The sequence below is a fragment of the Strongylocentrotus purpuratus genome, unplaced genomic scaffold, assembly GCF_000002235.5.
Source record: "Strongylocentrotus purpuratus isolate Spur 01 unplaced genomic scaffold, Spur_5.0 spur5_scaffold_1, whole genome shotgun sequence".
In the NCBI taxonomy this organism is placed as follows: Eukaryota; Metazoa; Echinodermata; class Echinoidea; order Camarodonta; family Strongylocentrotidae; genus Strongylocentrotus; species Strongylocentrotus purpuratus.
Genome location: NW_022145594.1, coordinates 30,990,191 through 31,005,463, shown reverse-complemented (window position 1 = coordinate 31,005,463; position 15,273 = coordinate 30,990,191).

Below are 15,273 nucleotides of genomic sequence, written 5' to 3'. Positions count from 1 at the left end.
AAATAATAATAATAATAATAACTAGAAATTTAATTCGTCATGGTGACGAATTAGGTGGTCTGTCTTCAATTCTTATGATCATGCTCATCTTCAATTTAATTACCCCATGAAATTATGTTAATCTAAAATGATGTATTTATTGTATTACGATATGAATTGATGAATGAAGTACTGATAAACTCATGAACTGATAAATTGAACTGATGTAAAATGAACTGAATTGATGAGCTAAACGGATGAACTGATGAACTGAACTAAACTGATGAGCTGAACTGATGAACGAAATATTGAGCAATTATGACGATGCATAATTAAGTAATATTGACTGCCTTCTGGGCAATATGACGTATATCGCCTGAACCTAAGGTGAGGATGATATATGGCAAGTCGTATTGCCCTGAATTAGGCAGTAAATATTACTATTATTAACGACATCAGATATCTAGAGCAAACAAGAAACTTTTACTATCTTATACTATCTTATCAATTATAAATTACTATCTTATAAATTATGTAGCCTACACTCCACAGGATTTCCTAGCATTAGAAGTTGCAAAAACATCGTCAAACAAGCACTGTGCATCCAGTGCTTGACGAATTTTCGATACACTGCAAATAGTGTGCCAAGGGTCTGATTGTGACGTCACAATAGAGTTCGTGCATGGTGCGCATTACATTGCCATTGTCACCAGCAGCTGGTGCGCGATGTTATTTACAACTGGCTCGATTATTTCTCACGAGTTTGACACGCAAAAAAATGTGGGGTCAACTTGCATCCTAAAGAGCTATAATGTATTTCGTATAGGCATGTTTTTGACCATATATGCTATGTATTACAAGAGCTCGCACGCACAGACATTTACCTTAAACGGACGCTCATTTCGTTATTAATGGTCATAAAGAGATAAACATGGTATCAAATTGTTCGGAAAAAAATGGGCAATACTATGATAGACAAAAAATGACGATTTTAGTTTGCGTTCGATCATTACGAACAAAAACGTGCGCGCAAATTTATGCGCGCGCAAAGGTGTGCGCACGCAAAATTTTCGAAATGCTTGAAATGGCCTAAAACGTACTCTAATTTGATTAAAAAGTGATTATGAGCATTTTTTATTTTTACGCGCACCAACGTACGAACGTACGCGTACGCGCGCGTTTAGTGACTTCAAGTTGACCGGACGGATATTGACCTTAATCGTTATGAATATGAATGAGAAATGATTTACGGTTATGAAGATATGATCATGAGTTGATTTTCAGAGTACTTCACAAAATGGCGCCTGGATGACGTCACGATATTTTGATGAACTTGAAAATGTTCCTGTCACGTCTTAAGATGATGAACTCTGACTGTGTCAAATTTGAAAGAAATTGGACGGTTCAATTTTGAGTAATCGTGCACACAAAATAGTGGTCACAAATTTATTTTAATTGAATTGTGTTTTTGTACAAATTCAATTAAAATACTAGAAATTTAATTCGTCACGAAGACGAATAAGGTGGTCTGTTTTCATGTCTGATGGTAGATTATACTATTTACTATATTGAGAAAGGTAGAAGTTATATAGACATGTAAACAATGATGATGATGATGATGATGATCTTGATAGTAATGGTGATGACGATGATGACGATGATAATGATAATGTTAATGATATTGATGATCATGAGCATGATCCTGACATCTTATCGAAAAAATAAGGGGTGATTTAGATAACATATAGTCTCAGGTACAACATACTAAAATTTGGGAGAAAACTGTTGAATAACAACCGAGATACTGGTCAAAACATATTGTCATGCAGATTCATGAAAAAAGTGACCTCCTATAGACATAACACGCAAATATGACAAATTATGCAATGTCGCCTTTAATCGAATATTTTACTACGATGACGTCATCTAAATGAAAAATACATGCCTGTTTCTGGTAGAAAATTAGCTCAGCTACAACATATCAAAATTTGGAAGAGAATTGATCAACATTAAGCGAGATACAATCAATTTTCCAAAAACATGCTGACGAATTTTCGATACACTGCAATCAGTTTGCCTAGGGTGTGATTGTTACGTCACAATGGAGTTCGGGCATAGTGCGCATTTTGTTATACACGTAATATACATTGTGATTGTCACCAGCAGCTGGTGCGCGGTGAAATGTACAACTGGGTCAATTATTGCTCACTAGTTTCACACGCATTTTGCCGTTGACTTTTCAGATCGAGCCATAATATTTTTTTCTATACAGTTAATAATGTATTTCGTATAGGCATGTTTTTGCCCATATATGCTATGTATTACAAGAGCTCGCACGCACAGACGTTTACCTTAAACTGACGCTCATTTCGTTATTAATGGTCATAAAGAGATAAACATGGTATCAAATTGTTCGGAATAAAATGGGCAATACTATGATAGACAAAAAAGGCGATTCTAGGTTGCGTAAGACCATTACGAACACAAACGCGCGCGCAAATTTATGCGCGCGCAAAGGTGTGCCCACGCAAAAATCTCGAAATGCTTGAAATGGCCTAAAACGTACTCTAATTTGATCAAAAAGTGATTATGAGCATTTTTTATTTTTGCGCGCACCGACGGGCGGACGGACGCGTACGCGCGCGTTTATTGACCTTAAGTTGACCGGATGTATATTGACCATAATTGTTATAAATATGAATGAGAAATGATTTACGGTTATGAAGATATGATCATGAGTTGATTCTCAGAGCACTTCACAAAATGGCGCCTGGATGACGTCACGATATTTTGATGAACTTGAAAATGTTCCTGTCACGTCTTAAGATGATGACCTATGACTGTGTTAAATTTGAAAGAAATTGGACGGTTCAATTTTGAGTAATCGTGCACACAAAAGAGTGGTCACAAATTTATTTTAATTGAATTGTGTTTTTGTACAAATTCAATTAAAATACTAGAAATTTAATTCGTCACGAAGACGAATAAGGTGGTCTGTCTTCAAGTCTTATAATAGATTATAATATTTACTATAATGAGAAAGGGAAAAGTTATATAGACATGTAAACAATGATGATCATCATGATGATGATGATGATGATCTTGGTAGTAATGGTGATGACGATGATGATGATCATGATGATCATGATGATGTTGATGATTATCATCAACAGACTACGATGACAGACTGAAAAAAATGAGAGAACATTCAGATAGTATATAGTCTTAGCTACAACATACTCATAAATCAACAAAAATCAAGCCGAAATAACGGCGATATTGCTCGCAAAAGACAAGAATGTAGAATCCAGATTTGAGAAAAGTCATCTTCCATAAGGATTACACGCCAAAAGTAATGGATGTAGTGATAATAGGGTAATAATAACGTAAATATGGTTGTTTATTACATTATTTCCGATTGTACGTGTTTTAATATTCAAAGGAGATGGTAGAGTGAAAGGTCAAAAAGAAAAACAAGTGAAGAAAAAGAATTGTTGGAGACGCCCGGACTCGAACCAGGGACCTCGAGTTCGGAAGTCAAGTGCGTTACCGATATACCAAAACATTTCCCTTAGAGATTACACGTAAACGGAAAATGGAATGCACAAATCCCACTTTGTAAGTGAAATATGAGCATGATCCCGGCATCTGATCGAAAAATAAAGGGCACACTTGTGATAGCTTATTTTCTCAGCTACAACATACTCAAAGCTCAGCGTAAACAAAGATAAAAACGACGGAGATATGGGTCTGATTGTGACGTCACAATAGAGTTCGTGTATGGTGCGCATTTTGTTATACGCGTAATATACATTGTCATTGTCACCAGCAGCTGGTGCGCGATGTTATTTACAACTGGCTCGATTATTTCTCACGAGTTTGACACGCAAAAAATTGTGGGGTCAACTTGCATCCTAAAGAGCTATAATGTATTTTTTATAGGCATGTTTTTGACCATATATGCTATGTATTACAAGAGCTCGCACGCACAGACATTTACCTTAAACGGAGGCTCATTTCCTTATTAATGGTCATAAAGAGATAAACATGGTATCGAATTGATCGGAAAAAAATGGGAAATACTATGATAAACAAAAAATGACTATTAAAGGTTGCGTTCGACAATTACGAACAAAAAAGTGCGCGCAAATTTTTGCGCGCGGAAAGGTGTGCGCACGCAAAATTTTCGAAATGCTTGAAATGGCCTAAAACGTACTCTAATTTGATCAAAAAGTGATTATGAGCATTTTTTGTTTTTGCGCGCACCGACGCGCGGACGGACGCGTACGCGCGCGTTTATTGACCGAAGTTGACCGGACGGATATTGACCATAATCGTTATAAATATGAATGAGAAATGATTTACGGTTATGAAGATATGATCATGAGTTGATTCTTAGAGCACTTCACAAAATGGCGCCTAGATGACGTCATGATATTTTGATGAACTTGAAAATGTTCCTGTCACGTCTTAAGATGATGACCTATAACTGTGTTAAATTTGAAAGAAATTGGACGGTTCAATTTTGAGTAATCGTGCACACAAAAAAGTGGTCACAAATTTATTTTAATTGAATTGTGTTTTTGTACAAATTCAATTAAAATACTAGAAATTTAATTCGTCATGGGGACGAATTAGGTGGTCTGTCTTCAAGTCTTATGATAGATTATAATATTTACTATAATGAGAAAGGGAAAAGTTATATAGACATGTAAACAATGATGATGATGATCATGATGATGATGATCTTGGTAGTAATGGTGATGACGATGATGATGATCATGATGATCATGATGATGTTGATGATTATCATCAACAGACTACGATGACAGACTGAAAAAAATGAGAGAACATTCAGATAGTATATAGTCTCAGCTACAACATACTCAAAAATCAACAAAAATCAAGCCGAAATAACGGCGATATTGCTCGCAAAAGACAAGAATGTAGAATCAAGATTTGAGAAAAAGTCATCTTCCATAAGGATTACACGCAAAAAGTAATGGATGTAGTGATAATAGGGTAATCAAGTAAATATGGTTGTTTATTACATTATTTGCGATTGTACGTGTTTTAATATTCAAAGGAGATGGTAGAGTGAAAGGTCAAAAAGAAGAAAAAAAGTGAAGAAAAAAAATTGTTTGACACGCCCGGACTCGAACCAGGGACCTCGAGGTCGGAAGTCAAGTGCGTTACCGATATACCAAAACATTTCCCTTAGAGATTACACGTAAACGGAAAATGGAATAATCAAATCCCACTTTGTAAGTGAAATATGAGCATGATCCCGGCATCTGGTCGAAAAATAAAGGGCACACTTGTGATAGCTTATTTTCTCAGCTACAACATACTCAAAGCTCAGCGTAAACAAAGATAAAACGACGGAGATATGGGTCTGATTGTGACGTCACAATAGAGTTCGTGTATGGTGCGCATGTTGTTATACGCGTAATATACATTGTCATTGTCACCAGCAGCTGGTGCGCGATGTTATTTACAACTGGCTCGATTATTTCTCACGAGTTTGACACGCAAAAAATTGTGGTGTCAACTTGCATCCAAAAGAGCTATAATGTATTTTGTATAGGCATGTTTTTGACCATATATGCTATGTATTACAAGGGCTCGGTGTAAAAATGTCAGTGGGAAAAAATGTCAGAGGTAAAAATGTCAGAGGTAAAAATGTCAGAGGTAAAAATGTCAGAGGAAAAATGTCAGAGGTAAAAATGTCAGAGGAAAAAATGTCAGAGGTAAAAATGTCAGAGGTAAAAATGTCGGAGGTAAAAATGTCAGAGGAAAAAATGTCAGAGGTAAAAATGTCAGAGGAAAAAATGTCAGAGGTAAAAATGTCAGAGTTTAAAATGTCAGAGGTAAAGATGTCAGTGGAAAAAATGTCAGAGGTAAAAATGTCAGAGTTTAAAATGTCAGAGGTAAAAATGTTAGAGGTATAAAATAAAAACAAAAGCATGTGACAAGTTTGTTATGTTTACACCCGGGTTATATATCAGGCTTATCGAAAAAGAACAGCGAGGGATATTCTGCAGTCGTTATTTCACCGCTTTCTTATTGTATTAGTCAAGTCTTATTTTGAGCGTATACCAAGGGTCTACAACCTGATACGCTCAAAATAAGACTTGTAGAGGAATCATGTACTTTGAAGAATGCTATCAGTTGTCTGATGACCGCTTGCAAGGCGTGAAACTCGGAGTACATGTCCATGTCCCATTAGTCTGCCTTATTCAATATTTATATACCGGTATATTATGTTTTTGTATAAGCAAATGGTACTGGTACACTGAGCAAACTTCTAAGATTTCTAAAATCGAGAAGTTTGGCCATGTTTAATAGGCTGAGCTGTCGCTCCATGGTGTAATCATTAAAAAAAAAAAACAAGGTTATTTAATAAAAGGATCATGCGACAAATAATCATTGTGATTCAAATTGATGCAAGGATTTTTTTGAATAAACAATGCTTTTCACCAGAATCTTCTTTGTAAAAACGACTTTTACAAATCTCAGCCATGCAAATCTGCCACTGTGTTGTAAGATCACTTTCAGATTAGGAGAAGTGTATTCTGTAATGAGTATTCATTGAATGGAACGTCTCAACTCAGTAAGCATGGCTGAGATTTGTAAAAGTAGTTTTTACAAAGAAGATTCGGGTGAATAGCAGTGCCTATTCAAACAAATATTCGCATCAATTTGAATCACAATCATTATTTGTCGCTTAATCCCTTTTAATGACCTTGTTTTCTTTCTCGTTTGCAAGGGGAGAAGAAGATATGTCACGTTAAAGACATCATAAAGATCAGTGTTGTATGCGTATATATTATATACACAGGCCAGTATCAGCTATGTAGCTTGTAAATTTGTAAGAGGGTAAATGCTGATTGAAATGATAATGATGAAATAGCAAATAATTGAGGAGTATCATAGGTACCAATTCAATGGATATTTGTATAAAAAAGAGCCCCCGTCAGTAATAAAAGAGTCCCCGTGAGAAGGCTCACGGGGGCTCTTTTTTTTTTTGGGGGGGGGGGGAAGAGCCCCCGTGGACAAAAAATTAATTTGAGCCCTGGTTGTAGAGGAATCATGTACTTTGAAGAATGCTATCAGTTGTCTGATGACCGCTTGCAAGGCGTGAAACTCGGAGTACACCATCCATGTCCCATTAGTCTGCCTTATTCAATATTTATATACCGGTATATTATGTTTTTGTATAAGCAAATGGTACTGGTACACTGAGCAAACTTCTGGGGAAAAAGATTTCTAAAATCGAGAAGTTTGGCCATGTTTTATAGGCTGAGTTGTCGCTCCATGGTGTAATCATTAAATAAAAAGAAAAGTCAGTACAGCCCCCAAAATAGGATCAGATATCTCTGAACCTTCCCCCTCCTACTTCTCCTTCATATTTGAAGATTGTTGGACATTTTAACTGCGTGGCAATTTCTACTTTTATATGTATTTTTCAATAAATGCATATTTCCGACAATTCCACTTTCTTGAGGGCTTGGTATTTTGATACTCTGAAACAAGCAGAAAGCCATGTTATCAATGCTAACCGCACCATCACATTCCCGAAGTGCGCGCGTTGCAATAAAATATTGTCGATTACTATTGCGGTATAAAATAGTCTGGGAGAAAATCAATAAGCAGCTTTGTTACTCCGATACAAAGCAGAAAGCCGCCCATGTTACATCAATTAAAGAGAAGGTTGAGTTCTGGGGAAAGGTAAAACAAATTATTTGTGAGCGTTCAATGCAAGTGTGATAGAACATCAAAGAAAAAAGTTATTCCCTGAAAATCTATTTCAAATGACTTCATATCCCAGATATAACAAGTAACATCTTTGTATGCCTGCCCGATTTGTATGCCATATGTTTGTGTAGTCCCATATCAATATCTTTCTGTGTACAGTGCTTGTTACTTTACCAAGACTGGGCCAAATTTTTTATCATTTTGATGACTCCAAAACCTTGCACTACACACCAATACTTACATGTTTATGCTAGATGATTAACCTTCTCTGATTGCTTCCACAAAAAAATAAATTTCAAAATCTATTTTCCACATTATATTATCCTCAGGACATGTACGATATACAACACATCCATTTAGAAAGGAATATAATAGACTAGCCCATGCAGTAGCTGTACGTCTCGACATTCTGAGTGATAAAAGTGCTGAGATATTATGACGGCACTCATTTGTTTTGCTTGTACCTCTGACATTTTTACCTCTGACATTTTTTCCTCTGACAATTTTACCTCTGACATTTTTACCTCTGACATTTTTACCTCTGACATTTTTTACCTCTGACATTTTTACCGCTGACATTTTTACCTCTGACATTTTTTCCTCTGACATTTTTACCTCTGACATTTTTACCTCTGACATTTTTACCTCTGACATTTTTACCTCTGACATTTTTACCTCTGACATTTTTACCTCTGACATTTTTACCTCTGACATTTTTACCTCTGACATTTTTACCTCTGACATTTTTACCTCTGACATTTTTTCCTCTGACATTTTTACCTCTGACATTTTTACCTCTGACATTTTTACCTCTGACATTTTTTCCTCTGACATTTTTACCTCTGACATTTTTTCCTCTGACATTTTTACCTGGCACCATTACAAGAGCTCGCACGCACAGACATTTACCTTAAACGGACGCTCATTTCCTTATTAATGGTCATAAAGAGATAAACATGGTATCGAATTAATCGGGAAAAAATGGGAAATACTATGATAGACAAAAAATGACGATTTAAGGTTGTGTTCGACCATTACGAACAAAAACGTGCGCGCAAATTTTTGCGCGCGGAAAGGTGTGCGCACGCAAAATTCTCGAAATGCTTGAAATGGCCTAAAACGTACTCTAATTTGATCAAAAAGTAATTATGAGCATTTTTTGTTTTTGCGCGCACCGACGCGCGGACGGACGCGTACGCGCGCGTTTATTGACCTAAGTTGACCAGACGGATATTGACCATAATCGTTATAAATATGAATGAGAAATGATTTACGGTTATGAAGATATGATCATGAGTTGATTCTCAGAGCACTTCACAAAATGGCGCCTAGATGACGTCATGATATTTTGATGAACTTGAAAATGTTCCTGTCACGTCTTAAGATGATGACCTATGACTGTCTTAAATTTGAAAGAAATTGGACGGTTCAATTTTGAGTAATCGTGCACACAAAAAAGTGGTCACAAATTTATTTTAATTGAATTGTGTTTTTGTACAAATTCAATTAAAATACTAGAAATTTAATTCGTCACGAAGACGAATAAGGTGGTCTGTCTAAGTCTTATGATAGATTTGAGAATGGGAGAAGTTATATAGACATGTAAACAATGATGATCATGATGAACATGATCATGATCATGATAGTAAAGGTGATGATGATCATGATAATGAAAATGTTATATGATGATAAAAACGATAATGTTAATGATGATGATGATAATGATCATGATCATGGTGATGTTGATGATCATCATCTTCAGACCATGATGATGATGATGATGATAATGATCATGATCATGGTGATGTTGATGATGATCATCTTCAGACCATGATGATGATGATGATGGTGACATTGATGATGATGATGATAATGATGATATTGATGATGATGATGACGATGATGAGTATGAACATGATCCTGACATCTGATTGAAAAAATGAGGAAATATTTAGATAGCAAATAGTCTCAGCTACAACATACTAAAATTTGGGAGAAAACTGTTGAATAATAACCGAGATACTGGTCAAAACACATTGTCATGCAGATGCATGTTTTGAAAAAAGTGACCTCCCATAAACATAACACGCAAATATGACAAATTATGCATTGTCGCCTTTAATCGAATATTTTACTATGATGACGTCATCTAAATGAAAAATAAATGACATTTCTCTGATAGAAAATTATCTCAGCTACAACGTATCAAAATCTGGGAGAAAATCGATCACCGATAAGTGAGATAATCTCAAATAAACAAAGACAAAAATGACGTCATCAACAAAATACATTTGTTTGAGTTTAGATGCCAATATGATGACTTTATTTCACTTTGTACGAGTCAGGGTGGTATGAAATCATATCTCCAACTCATGCTTTCTCCAACCATGATATAAAAATTGGGGGTCAATGGACTATCTGAAGAGCTATTTCGATTTTTAAAATGGCATGTTTTTGATCAAATTTGCACTATATTGCCCATAGCAGTACGCGCGGATTTTGAACTTTGACGCACGCTCACGGCCTTATGAAATATGAAGAGTGACTGAAATTAATGTAAATTGTCAATTACGTTAAGAGGAATCAAAATCATGTAAACATTTTGAATTTGACCTTTTCCGCGCGCTGTGAGCGCGCACACCGCGCGCGGGGACACTTACGGTCGGAAAATTTTGAAATGCTTAAAATGACCTGATTCGTACTCTCGTTTAATAGTTTAGTAATTTTGAGCAATTTTAAATTTTGACGCGCACATACGCGCACGTCATGACCTTCATGTGACCTTTGATGACATGACCTGTTGACCCTTGACCTAAAGTATATGTGATATGAATATGAATGACCTTTGCTGATGCATCATGAAGATATGATGGATAACGTGATTTCACAAAATGGCGCCTGGATGACGTCACGATAACCTAATGACCTTAAAAATGTTCCTGTCACGTCTCATGATAATGACCTATGACTGTGCCAAAATTGAATCAAATTGACATAACCAATCTTACGTTATCTGACACACAAAAAAGTGAAGAAATAAATAAAAATAAATAAATAATAATAATAATAATAATAAAGAAGAAAGAAAATTCTGACGAAATCAATAGGTGGTCTGTTGATAACAGACCACCTAACTAGAAATTTAATTCGTCACGAAGACGAATAAGGTGGTCTGTTTTCAAGTCTTATAATAGATTATAATATTTACTATATTGAAAAAGGGAGAAGTTATATAGACATGTAAACAATGATGATTATGATGATGATGATCTTGATAGTAATGATTATGATGATGATCATGATGATGTTGATGAGGATGATTATCATCATTATGATAATGATGATGATTATGATCATGAGCGTGATGCTGACATCTTATCGGAAAAATGAGGGGTGATTTAGATAACATATAGTCTCTGCGACAACATACTAAAATTTAGGAGAAAACTGTTGAATAACAACCGAGATACTGGTCAAAACACATTGTCATGCAGATTCATGTTTTAAAATAAGTGATCTCCCATAGATCATGATCATGATGATGTTGATGATGATCATCTTCAGACCATGATGATGATGATGATGGTGACATTGATGATGATGATGATGATGATGATATTGATAATGATGATGATGATGATGAGCATGAGCATGATCCTGACATCTGATTGAAAAAATGAGGAAATATTAAGATAGCAAATAGTCTCAGCTACAACATACTAAAATTTGGGAGAAAACTGTTGAATAATAACCGAGATACTGGTCAAAACACATTGTCATGCAGATTCATGTTTTGAAATAAGTGACCTCCCATAGACATAACACGCAAATATGACAAATTATGCATTGTCGCCTTTAATCGAATATTTTACTATGATGACGTCATCTAAATGAAAAATAAATAACATATTTCTAATAGAGAATTATCTCAGCTACAACATATCAAAATCTGGGAGAAGATCGATCGCCGATAAGTGAGATAATCTCAATTAAACAAAGACAAAAATGACGTCATCAACAAAATACATTTGTTTGAGTTTAGATGCCAATATGATGACTTTATTTCACTTTGTACGAGTCAGGGTGGTATGAAATCATATCTCCAACTCATGCTTTCTCCAACCATGATATAAAAATTGGGGGTCAATGGACTATCTGAAGAGCTATTTCGATTTTTAAAATGGCATGTTTTTGATCAAATTTGCACTATATTGCCCATAGCAGTACGCGCGGATTTCGAACTTTGACGCACGCTCACGGCCTTATGAAATATGAAGAGTGACTGAAATTAATGTAAATTGTCAATTACGTTAAGAGGAATCCAAATCATGTAAACATTTTGAATTTGACCTTTTCCGCGCGCTGTGAGCGCGCACACCGCGCGCGGGGACACTTACGGACGGAAAATTTTGAAATGCTTCAAATGACCTGATTCGTACTCTCGTTTAATAGTTTAGTGATTTTGAGCAATTTTAAATTTTGACGCGCACATACGCGCGCGTCATGACCTTTATGTGACCTTTGATGACATGACCTGTTGACCCTTGACCTAAAGTATATGTGATATGAATATGAATGACCTTTGCTGATGCATCATGAAGATATGATGGATAACGTGATTTCACAAAATGGCGCCTGGATGACGTCACGATAACTTAATGACCTTAAAAATGTTTCTGTCACGTCTCATGATAATGACCTATGACTGTGCCAAAATTGAATCAAATTGACATAACCAATCTTACGTTATCCGACACACAAAAAAGTGAAGAAATAAATAAAAATAAAGAAATAATAATAATAATAATAATAAAGAAGAAAGAAAATTCTGACGAAATCAATAGGTGGTCTGTTGATAACAGACCACCTAACTAGAATTTAAATCGTCACGAAGACGATTAAGGTGGTCTGTCTAAGTCTTATGGTAGATTTGAGAATGGGAGAAGTTATATAGACATGTAAACAATGATGATCATGATAAACATGATGATGATCATGATAGTAAAGGTGATGATGATGATGATAATGATCATGATCATGATGATGTTGATGATGGTGACATTGATGATGATGATGATGATGATGATATTGATGATGATGATGATGATGATGATGAGCATGAGCATGATCCTGACATCTGATTGAAAAAATAAGGAAATATTTAGATAGCAAATAGTCTCAGCTACAACATACTAAAATTTGGGAGAAAACTGTTGTATAATAACTGAGATACTGGTCAAAACACATTGTCATGCAGATTCATGTTTTGAAAAAAGTGACCTCCCATAGACATAACACGCAAATATAACAAATTATGCATTGTCGCCTTTAATCGAATATTTAACTATGATGACGTCATTAAAATGAAAAATAAATGGCATAATTCTGATAGAGAATTATCTCAGCTACAACATATCAAAATGTGGGAGAAAATCGATCACCGATAAGTGAGATAATCTCAATTAAACAAAGACAAAAATGACGTCATCAACAAAATACATTTGTTTGAGTTTAGATGCAAATATGATGACTTTGTTTCACTTTGTACGAGTCAGGGTGGTATGAAATCATATCTCCAACTCATGCTTTCTCCAACCATGATATAAAAATTGGGGGTCGATGGACTATCTGAAGAGCTATTTCGATTTTTAAAATGGCATGTTTTTGATCAAATTTGCATTATATTACCCATAGCAGCACGCGCGGATTTTGAACTTTGACGCACGCTCACGGCCTTATGAAATATGAAGAGTGACTGAAATTAATGTAAATTGTCAATTACGTTGAGAGGAATCTAAATCATGTAAACATTTTGAATTTGACCTTTTCCGCGCGCTGTGAGCGCGCACACCGCGCGCGGGGACACAAACGGACGGAAAATTTTGAAATGCTTAAAATGACCTGATTCGTACTCTCGTTTAATAGTTAAGTGATTTTGAGCAATTTTAAATTTTGACGCGCACATACGCGCGCGTCATGACCTTTATGTGACCTTTGATGACATGACCTGTTGACCCTTGACCTGAAGTATATGTTATATTAATATGAATGACCTTTGATGACGCGTCATGAAGATATGATGGATAATGTGATTTCACAAAATGGCGCCTGGATGACGTCACGATAATTTGATGACCTTGAAAATGTTCCTGTCACGTTTCATAATGATGACCTATAACTGTGTCAAAATTGAGAGAAATTGGGCGGATGGATATTGAGAAATCGGATACACAAAAAAGTGGAGAAATAAATAAAAATAAATAAATAATAAATAAAGAAAGAAAATTCTGACGAAATCAATAGGTGGTCTGTTGATAACAGACCACCTAACTAGAAATTTAATTCGTCATGGGGACGAATTAGGTGGTCTGTCTTCAAGTCTTATGATGTATTATAATATTTACTATATTGAGAAAGGGAGAAGTTATATAGACATGTAAACAATGATGATTATGATGATGATGATGATCCTGATAGTAATGGGGATGACGATGATGATGATGATGATCATGATGATGTTGATGATTATCATTAACAGACCACGATGACATCAGACTGGAAAAAAATGAGAGAACATTTAGATAGTATATAGTCTCAGCTACAACATACTCAAAAATCAACAAAAACCAAGCAGAAATAACAGCGATATTGCTCGCAAAAGACAAGAATGTAGAATCCAGATTTGAGAAAAAGTCATCTCCCATAAGGATTACACGCCAAAAGTAATGGATCTAGTGATAATAGGGTAATAATAAAGTAAATATGGTTGTTTATTACATTATTTGCAATTGTACGTGTTTTAATATTCAAAGGAGATGGTAGAGTGAAAGGTCAAAAAGAAAAAAAAGTGAAGAAAAAAAATTGTTGGAGACGCCCGGACTCGAACCAGGGACCTCGAGGTCGGAAGTCAAGTGCGTTACCGATATACCAAAACATTTCCCATAGAGATTACACGTAAACGGAAAATGGAATTATCAAATCCCACTTTGTATGTGAGATATGAGCATGATCCCGGCATCTGATCGAGAAATAAAGGGCACACTTGTGATAGCTTATTGTCTCAGCTACAACACACTCAAAGCTCAGCGTAAACAAAGATAAAACGACGGAGATATGGCTCGCGAAAGACGAGAATGTAGAATCCAGTTTTGAGAAAAAGTCATGTCCCATAGAGAATACACGCAAAATGTGAAAAATTGACATGCCTCCTTTAATCGCAAAAATACGCCATGATACCATTGTCAAAATGAAATATCGTGATAACTGCTTTTGTAGAGAATATTCTCAGGTAGAACATATCAAAATTTGAAAGAAAATTGATCAATATTTAAAAAGATACAATCAATATTCAAAAAATCTGCTGACGTCATAATATGCAAATTAAAATTTTGAGTTCGGAGGCCATTATGATGACGTCATGAGTTAATTGAGGGTCAAATTACACATGAAATCATATCTCCAACTCATGCTTTTTCCAACCATGATATAAAAATTGGGATCAATTGATTATCTGAAGAGCTATTTTGATTCTTAAAA